The sequence below is a fragment of the Rhea americana genome, unplaced genomic scaffold (assembly GCF_003343005.1).
Source record: "Rhea americana isolate MKP2758 unplaced genomic scaffold, rheAme1 scaffold_31, whole genome shotgun sequence".
NCBI classification, from domain to species: Eukaryota; Metazoa; Chordata; class Aves; order Rheiformes; family Rheidae; genus Rhea; species Rhea americana.
Genome location: NW_028186435.1, coordinates 37,639 through 48,091, shown reverse-complemented (window position 1 = coordinate 48,091; position 10,453 = coordinate 37,639). Strand labels below are relative to the sequence as shown.

Genomic DNA, 10,453 nt, shown 5'->3' with positions numbered 1-10,453 from the left:
GAGGGGGAATTTCTTCCCTGTGAGAGTGACGGAGCACTGGACCAGGTTGCCCAGAGAGGTTGTGGAGTCTCCTTCTCTGGAGATCTTCAAGGCCCACCTGAATGCAACCCCATCTACCATGCTCTAGGTGACCCTGCTGAGCAGGGAGGTTGGACTAGATGATCTCCAGAGGTCCCTTCCAACCTTACTGATTCTATGATTCTATGGCTCTGATAGCAATGGTATCTTCCTGGTGACTATTTATATGCAAGACTGTATATCTAGTTCTTGCACCCTTTTAATTTATCTGCAAAGGAGAAACAGAAGATTGTTTAAAATAAAAACAGCAAAGCCTTGCTCTAGACAAACACCACATTAAAATGAAGTTCTTAAAATGTCAGATATGCTGTTATTGAAAAAATGCTTTCAACTCTCTAAAGATTACATTCCAATTTGCTCTTTCCAACACACACTAAGATGGCAATTGCTTTGCATATGATGGAGTTGACAAGGCTTTCAGTATCAGTGTASCACTAAGAGCTTTTACCAACTGATTTACAGCTTTGATGTGGCTCAGACTTTATAGGCTTTTCTGACACAGCGCAGCAATGATACCTCTGCTGACAGAAATAGTCGGAGTCTCTTCAGTAACAGACTTTGGATCATTCATTTTCAGTCTGGACGAGATTTCCTCATCAACAGAAGTCTTTTGCTGGCAACAATCAAAAAAGTGCTTAAAAACACAGTATTTCAGGCGGACTGGATTACTTCTCTCTTTTGAAAGGACAGCATTGAAAATAAGTAACAACTGCTTTCATTATTTCTAGACTGAGAGGAGAAAGGCTGTTACCTCTTTTCCTTGTCCAGCAAAGCACTGCAACTTAGAAGCCTCTACAAAGAGGTCACGTGAGACACAAGACACCTAAATTAAAGCAGTGTTAACAAATACTGCCCCAAAATAGAATCACAGAATCAGTAAGGTTGGAAGGGACCTCTGGAGATCATCTAGTCCAACCTCCCTGCTCAGCAGGGTCACCTAGAGCATGGTAGACAGGGTTGCATCCAGATAGTAAGAACTGCTTTCACAGGTAGTGTAGCTCCATGCTCTGAGAATCAGGTATGTTTAGCACAGGTCAAAAACAAACAAACAAAAAAAAAAAACTCTTCTCAGCAATTTGTATGCTTATTCATATTCCCTTCCATCTTTCCCATCTGTTTTCTTCCACACCCTTCACCGCAGCTTTCCTCCTTTTTAGAGTCCCAGCTGTCATGAAGAAACACCAGAAGTTACGCTAGTTTTCCAGCTACAACTGTCAACCTTTGTTTTCTCCACATGCTATCTCTACAGTGTCATGTGCACTGAAGAACACTGATCATTATAAATAGCGGACATGAATTTGACTTGGAAGATTCTTGCTAGTTCTGCAACACAAAACTTTGTTATTTGCAAGAGATAAGTCAAATTATGCATGTTTAAAAGCAAGTAAGCTATACAGAAAGTCAGCTGCACTGCTTTTATACTGATTTGCTTTTATACAGTCTATTCAGGTTTTCCTTCACTAAAAGCTACAATACAAGAGACACTACTAAAAAGCCTGTTCCTTCCCCTTCAGTTTTGCCCATGATGATGTATGTGCTGTTACTCACAGCTCAGGAGTAGGCACAGATACACGCGCATAGAAACATGCCTCTCCCCATCTGCCAAAAAGCCAGCCCAGCTCAGAGAGACAGCAGGGTACAGGCTAATCAGTGCAGCCCACCTCAYCGAGAATTTCTGTAGAAGTAGCAGAAGCTTTGCTGGTCCAGGATCCCTGGTGAGAACTACTCTTAGAGGTGTTGGGGCTGATAAGGGGATACTCCCCAGATCAGTAAATAGCACCAGTACTAGTGACTGTTCCAACTCTGCCTACCACATACTAGCGACCAGTTTTCTATTTACGAGCATTTATTTATGAAAATTTTAGAAGTCAGTCAGTGACATACCAAAGCCTTTCACATAAGGCTGCAGAAGATTTTCTACTAACTGATTTCATGACTTAYGTGAAAAAAAGTCTGCCACACAATCAAGGAATCCACATAGATTATCAAAGCACAGAAGCCTCTATTAAAAGTTAACATTAGAAGAGTCAACTAGAGATCCAYTGTTTAATAAATCAAAGCAAGAAAAAGTGCGTATCACCTCTTGTCACCCGCTTTGGGAAATCCCTTGGCAAGATGTAACAATCAGTTCTACCAGTTCATAGCTGGGCTGAATGCAAAATAAAGAGACATTTTAAAAAAAGAAAAAAAAAAGAAAAAAGAAAAGCAGCACACAGCACAGGAGCACGCTTAGTTGCACAACGCCTATAAACTCTCTGGCTTCAACTACAGGAAGCTGTCTTCAGTCACTTTTCCTGGAAAATTTCTTGTACAACTGAAAGAGGACTAGCAAACAGTATAATACTCCATATTCTGAGTGCTCCTCTCCCTTACTAAAAGAAGGGYAAAGYTTTAGAAATAAGGACTTTGGTCAAAAGCAGAACTGCTAATGAGATAAGTCCTTATTTCTAAAACTTTACCCTTCCCTTACTAAAAGAAGGGTAAAGTTCTGGGCTCCCCAGGACAAGAGAGACAYGGAGCTCCTGGAGAGAGTCCAGCGTAGGGCTACAAAGATGATCAGACGGCTGGAGCACCTGCCCTATGGGGAACAGCTGCGAGAGCTGGGCCTCTTCAGCCTGGGGGAGAGAAGACTGAGGGGGGATCTGATCAATGTGTACAAGTACCTGAAGGGAGGGTGTCAAGGGGACAGGGACAAACTCCCTTCAGTTGCCCCATGTGACAGGACAAGAGGCAGTGGGCAGAAATTGAAGCAGAGGAAGTTTCGCCTGACCGTGAGGGGGAATTTCTTCCCTGTGAGGGTGACAGAGCACTGGACCAGGTTGCCCAGAGAGGYTGTGGAGTCTCCTTCTCTGGAGATCTTCAAGGCCCGCCTGGACACAATCCTGTCTACCATGCTGTAGGTGACCCTGTGTGAGCAGGGGGTTTGGACTAGATGATCTCCAGAGGTCCCTTCCAACCTTACTGATGAGTCTATGATTCTATGGCTGAAACCACAAGCAAGCTTTGGAGCAGCTGTATTTTCATCACATCATGGTTCTGCTTGTGAAATATACTTGGTATTCCTCTTTCACTTTGTAATTACATGCATCTATTTAACTCACAGCATTTTCAGGCCTAGAAGTTATCCGCTCAAGTTTCCAAACCAGGTCAGATCACTGTAGTTCCTCCCCCCGCCCTGCTTCTCCAAATTAGCAGCCTCCTCAATACAAAATAGAACACAAGCTAAAAGCAAACTTAAAAATTTGTCCAATATTGGCTGAGTTATTTTGGTAGGTTCCGTAAAATCTGGTCTTGATATTGTGTCACAACAAGCTGCAGCAACTATGATGGACATGGAATAAAAATTAACCTTAAATGCTAACAACAGGGAGAAAATCTGGAGGAGTTCACACAGATTCTCTCCATTTCATGCTAAAGATTTTGCTGAGACTTTTCCAAGTTTCTCTCACCCTCCTCATAAAATATAATCTTGAGGACTCTCTGCATAGCAGTCAATATGCCACTGTTGGCAAAACTGTCTTGTACAGAAGAAAACTCTATCCCAGCAGCTTAGAGAGTTCTTTAAGAACAGGCAGACATGACTTTGCAATTAAATTTTAAAACCTGTCATTAGCCTTTGCAAACCTAAATAGGAAAGGCACCAGAGTTCCCCATACTCTTTATACTRCTAAATAGGAAAGAGCACACATTACTAAAAACTCCAAGGCACAGATACAACTCTTCTCACTGAAGAGCTCCAGAGAGGCTGAAAGGAGTGATTTTTCCCAGCATACCTCTGTYTTCCAGGATTTTGTGACTCAATTTCTCACAGCAATCATATTCCACTTTCTAAATTATAGCAGCTACATCTGAAGAGAAACCACACAATTATTTAACAAAAACAGAACCCTATAATCTGCTCATTTTAAGTGTCAAGAAGAGTGTAGCTATATTCTGGAGTGTAATCCACTCATTCTGYGAGTAAGACACTAGTATTTTTATAGGTTTGTGTATGAAGAATCTTACTCACAAAAGTTCTGCTGAGCAAAAGTACTACACTATAAACTACACAGAAAACCACGTTTTGTCTTTCTCAGGGCCACCTGTCTTACATTGTGCTGGAATCAACTGTTCTGTGCTTGAAAATTGAGATGGCAAYACAATTCCTCTCCTTCCTCCCCCAAATCTTAAGACACTTACAGTCTATAGACCCTACAGGAAAATCTTTAGACATAACTGAAGGATCACTAGTTGAAATTCCAGCAATATTAAAAACTCCAAGAATAGCCTAACTGAAATGGCCTAACTTAGGAAAAAAAATCTTATTAAAAATTAATCTAAAGCCTGCAATTGACTATTTTTTGCCTATAATTGATTTTTTTTCCTGGTAAATAAAACTAAACTTAATTCTAGTCTTCGAATAACACCAAGGGAATCTTTTTCATAACGAACATCAAGCTCGATCTCATTTTGTAAGACTGCATGCAAGTATTTGGCCAGAAATCATGCAGGGACTCTTCATCTTGTTTTAGAACAGAAGATCTGTTACTCTATGGACCCCAACAGCTATAACAAGAGCAAGATTTTATCATTTTGACACTGTTTGAGGCCTGTGAGAAGTGTAAGTCACTTCCTAACCTCAAAATATGCACAACAGTTAATGAGATTCCAATATGGRCAAAACACAGCACTAAAAGACATTCCATCCAAGGAAATTGGTTACACCTCAAAACCTTTGCTGAACATTCAAGTAAAGATGAAAATACAGGAATAGGATATACACATTTGGGAAATGAAGTTCTGCAACCTGCCAAACAGTCTGGCAACAGAATAGTCACTACAGAAGAAAAGTCTCTAATCTAGAGGCAATGCCAAAATTGTTTCTTATCCCCTTTTGCAAGCAAGTCAACATGTATAACTCCCCAGTGCTGGCTTTTAAACTGGGACAGGGGCAGGCAGTGAAGAAAGAAAACAAAGGATATCCTGGTTTTCACTTCTTGTATCCTAGAAAAAAGCAGTGCTTTTTTGGATCCTGTGTGCAACCACAGAAAGCCCTTTAGCATCTCAGGGGCTGGAATCTGAATGTTTCCTACAGCTGTTATCTTCCCAGAAGGCAGCTTCCAAACTAAGTTTCCTCTGAGTACACACACAGCAAGATTTTCAGTAACTTGAAAAGCTGAGCAAATATTTGGAGATTTTCACAGAAAGAGCAAAATGAGCGTTTGTCTGGTACATTTCTATTTCTCCAGAATAAAAAAGCACTAAAGCTGTTAACTCTCCTCCTCCCACCACACACACACACCCCTATCTCTTCCATAGGAGCAGAATTTATTTCCCTTAATCTTTCCTGAAAATGGCTTAAGTATTTTGCTTGAGGTTTCCTAAAAGTAATTCAGCACAAAGCAGACACTCTGTATGGAAAATGTAAGCCCAAACAGTTTGACAACTTACTAGCAACTGCACCAGTTTGTGTTTTAATGGAAAGTTGCCTGACAAACAAACRCAGGAGCACCACCAGTTTTGACTATATTGTACAAGTCATAGAAACAGAAAAGTATTAGTCATTTCACGTGTCAAAGACCCTGGTATTTTCTTTGCTTTCTTAGCTATTTGCTGCAGAGGATGTAAATCCAGACATCATGGCTGTATTTACTAAAAATTATTCTCCAATTTCTCTTTTAATTTATTGGATGAAATCAATGGAAGAAACCCAATCGAAAAAGAAAAAAGTACTTAACAATAGGTCCTRAAGAGAGAAGAATCAACCTTTGACTACCTAAAATAAGAGCAGAACCATCTTTTGAGCTGAAGAAGTAGCAAACAAAGCCTTCAGTGTGCTCTTCTTTGGGCAGTACGTAGAGCTCAGATACACCAGTACCTGCAAGGACATCTCTCATCTACCCTTAAATGCTGATCACGAAGAGCTGAACAGCAAAATGTCTACAAGAGGCATTAGAACAGAACTGCCCTAACATAATACCTTCAATTCCTCTCAGAATAGACTTCACACAACTCGACAGTGACAGCCCACGGGGAGGGAAGAGACCTTGTCCAGCACAATCGCCCCAYGTTCTCCCTCACGGCCCTTTCATAGCACTTGGGGACAGGCAGAATGCCCCACAGCATGTATTCCTATGAGCATCCTCATGTGACAATGATGATGCTTCCCTGCACWCAGATATATCAAGGAAGTAATAAAAAATGAACTACTGTCTCTGTAAATCCCAGTAATTCCTCTGTTTGTGGAGGAAAACAGAAGATAATGTTCTGAAGAACCAGGAAACTGCTTGAGAGCATACGATCACCTATTAAATCGGCTTAGTTGTGAGCCTTCRAACCTCCAACTAGCAGAGACTAGAAAGCCTTTTAATCAGTCTTCAATAAGACTGTATCTGTTTCTCAAGAAACAGAATTACCACCCCAATTGTTATTTACTTAGACTAAGGATAACTAATTGGCATTTCAGTGCTGCTATGACTGCAAATCTCAACCAGAAGAGTACATACCCACTGTTTTCACCCTRTTACAAAGTATCCTAAGATGACAAATTGTCTTATTTGCAAGAACATTTCCAGATTAAAAAAAAMCAACCAAACAAAAAAACACTATTCTTTTACCTCCAAGTCAGCTCCTGGGTCGTCAACGCCCTGCAAATAAACTAGGATCAAAAGATTCAGGCACTGAGGGTCAGATGTTCCCAACCACTAAGCAATATTTTAGAATCAGACCCACAGCTTGACTTGACCACCCCAAATTTGAGAGCAAGAACCAGATTACTGCAAGCGATCAGCTGCAAAGCCTAAAGCTCAAACCCTCCCTTCCTCCCTCAAAGAGGCAAAGACTTGGAAGCTGTGAAATTCTCAGGAAGCTGAGCTACTTGCTTTAAAAATCTGCTCAGTAGACTACACATTTATCATTTGGAAGGGTGACTAAATATTCGTTTCTGGTCTGTGTAAGGCATCCGTCATGCCATCTGGATRCCTGTTAGTTCTTGCAGGGGGTAACAGCTAAGGAAGAAAACAGAACACTAGAAAGGAGACCTCCAATTCCCAGCTATCAAATGGCCAATGTGAATGCTCTCAAGAATCAATTCCCCACCATCCATACCGCACTTCTTATCTTTCTTCAACTCAAACTAGTATATAAATGAATGCCTAAGATTTAAGGTAACAAAGGAATGCCTTTAGTGAAGACTGCTTCCGAGAATATCATTCTRTCATGCTGTTTGATAGAGTTACTAAGGAAATAGTGACTAAAAACATCCATTGAAGATAAGAAGCCCAAGACTTGATGATCATTTCAACTGTCCTGATGGAGAAGTCTTGCAAGATCACCTTCTMACGTCTTAAGAGCTGCAAAAGGCTGGCCTATACCTACTGTGTTTAAGCAGTCACACAGACTTTCTGCAATTCTGGCTGAAACCAGAAATCAGTAAAGAAGGCACTGAGAAATAGACCCCTTTAGACTGGAGTACTTACTCACTCAGGTCCAGGCCACAGTAAAAGGTAGGGGGCTTTTTTGTTTTGTTTTTKATTTTATTAGCTTACTACATGCAACCCCCCGTCCTCCTCCAACAAACTTGCATGAGGATCCCACTACACGAAGGCCTCTGCTAGACAAACTAAGCAGAATAAACTGGAATCAACCTGTCTCATATTCCTGTGCATAAGATGATGCAACACAAACACTCGGCTCTACAGTCTGGAAGACAGTTATCCTTGAGAGGTAATGAAAGGGATGCAAAAGAAAGAAGCAGAAAACGGCTTACTTTAAGAACTCAAGTGTCCTCTTTTGCCCTACTAATTACAGCACACAGCAGACATTCATTCTGAAGAGCAGAGTACAATAGTTGTTTGTTATGATCAGCGTTACAATCTAGCATTTATCTAAGCCTATCACAAGCAGAACAGACAGCACAAAAATGCCTGAGAAAGAACTGCAAGTACAAGTACCATCCACAAAAAATAACACRGGAGGAGAAAGGAAAAAAACAAAACAAAACAAAAAACCCAACTCACTACACAGAGTACTACAACTAGGCCCTTTCCACAACTCAATTTAACTATCTGGGAATCTATTCGTTGAGTGTATATTCATCCAAGCAACACTAGATGTAGCTGGTTAAGAGTAAGCTGCAGAAAAAACATTTAAATTACTTACTCTACTCCTAATAAAAAAAAAGTCTACAGGTCTGACAGAAGAGAGGCACAACCTGGTTAAGAACACCCCATCTATCTCTAGCACCAGAAAACAARAACAATTATGAACTCAAATCTACGACCAACAGAACTGAAGTAGTAAGAGCCTGCATTTACAGAACTTTTCAGGTACCTCACAAAATCCTTCACATTAAAGTTTAATCTCAAAAGATTTTACAAAGCAACAGGCAATACTCTCCCACATCCTTCGCAGTTGAGAAGTTCAGCTTCTTTTGCTCTCAATGCATCTTTAAGTTGGGACAATTTAGATTTCTCTAAGATCAAAGATTTTTCACTCACACTCACAGACCTCACACAACATCCACTTTGTTTTAAGAACACCCCCAGATTCACTTAGTAAGCGAGAGTTTAAATTGTGAAAAGCTGTCATCCAAAAACGCCAGATAYGATTTTAGAAAGCACCAGACTGAGCCTTTTGAAATGGCACGTGGCATTTTAATAGCTACCTTGTTTACCTGAGCAAGATAGAAAATTACTATTTAAGCTACTGTGAGCTGCCAGTCCCCCCATTACTTGCACATCTAAACTTCTGTGAAGGACTGCTGTCCCACAACATTGAGGAACTACAAGGGAAACATGAAAAAGCAGCATCTATCCCATACTACAGGAAACACATAGGACTAACATCCTATCTTCAGATGATGACAAACAATGAGAATTTCAGTAATATCTAGTCAACACATCCCTGGATAACCTCTTACCCAGAGTTTCTAAGAAACTCAAGCATTATACTTCTAATAAATGTTCATCCATTTCCTCTATTACACAAACATGCACAAAATTCCTAAGTGCTTTTCTACACAAATTCTGTTCTAAATTACAAGATTATTTAACTGCTCTACTTAATTTACTGAAGTAAGTGTAATTTATTTATTAAGTTACACACTGGCTACAGGAATGCAACCAGCTAAATACAAATAGTTGTTTCAACTCTTACAGAGCAGCAGCACGTTTTCAGAAGGACATGCAGGCACATTGGGTTGAACATGTAATTACAAGTTCAACCATAATAGTACAAACACACTAGACTCACACTGTTCAAATTAGTCATGCTAATTTTAAAAGTTTGACCCCTGAAGCCAGATGTACATGCACAAAAGAACCAAATTTTCCATATACTCACAAATGCACACAAGTTTAAGCAAGCCTACAAATCCTTAACAGTCAAAAAGCACAATACCATTTGTCAAGGCTAATTTCACCATCTGAGAAGTTTCAACTCAGACACAGAAAAATCTTATTACCCTTCCCAGCGCTTATACATCTCAACAGCCTGCTATCAACAACTGCTCTGATAATAGATAATTATTCCTTTTTATCCCCTTCACTAAAAACACTTTAAACACTTTTTTTTTTTTTTTTTTTTTTAAACTGGAGCCAGACTTCCTCAGGACCCTTCTCACAGAAGTCCTGAGATAACCTAAGTCACTCCTTTCACAATTTACTGCCCACAGAGAACAGTCATAGCTTCAGGAGACAATTGCCTGTATCTGATTCTTCCTATGAAGAATCAGAGCCAAACCACTTGCAGCTACAGCTCTTACCAGGATTTTTTTCCAAAACAAGTATCATACTTTTATCTAAGGTAAGTCAGCATTTGCAGCAATATACACAGATGAAAGATCTTTAATCAAGTCCACTTTCTGTATGTTTTATTGTAGGTTCAAACCAACCTTATTCTGCGCTTAGCAGTAACRTAGCCCCAAGAATTTTTATGAGAACTATAGTTCCAAACTAAATCTGTGCAAGGATTACCTTCTCAGTGAACCAAAGACAAACACTGATAAAATTAGATGCCCAAGAGTATTGCTATTTTGAGTCTTCAGAACAACTACATCTAAAAAATAAAAAAGTCCAAGAATGGCACCACACAAGTGAAATAATGCTCAGATCTGGAGACCAGAAGTGTCAAATTCTCAGAGGTTCTAGGTACCAGTAGCATAAACAGCAACAGGCAGTGCCAGGTCTACTGGCAACTCCACTGACATAGACCAGAGGTGTCAGCTGAAACGGACCTCTGGATGTTGCTAGCCCAAYCATCCTGTTGGAATGGCAAACATCTCACACATCTGCAAGAACCACCACAACCCTCAGCCATTWCAGAGCCAATCCTCCTGGAAGCCATTTCTGGGTGCATGAAAGACAAGAAAGTGACTGGGAATAGCCAGCACAGTTCT

The 10,453-nt window shown here is 40.2% G+C and overlaps 1 protein-coding gene across 1 annotated transcript in view; it reads right to left on the bottom strand.

Annotated features, from left to right (window-relative positions):
• The window catches only part of PHLPP1 (PH domain and leucine rich repeat protein phosphatase 1), a 150,233-nt gene that overhangs the window by 104,343 nt on the left and 35,437 nt on the right, over positions 1 to 10,453 (bottom strand). The gene's annotated exons all lie outside the window — the stretch shown is intronic.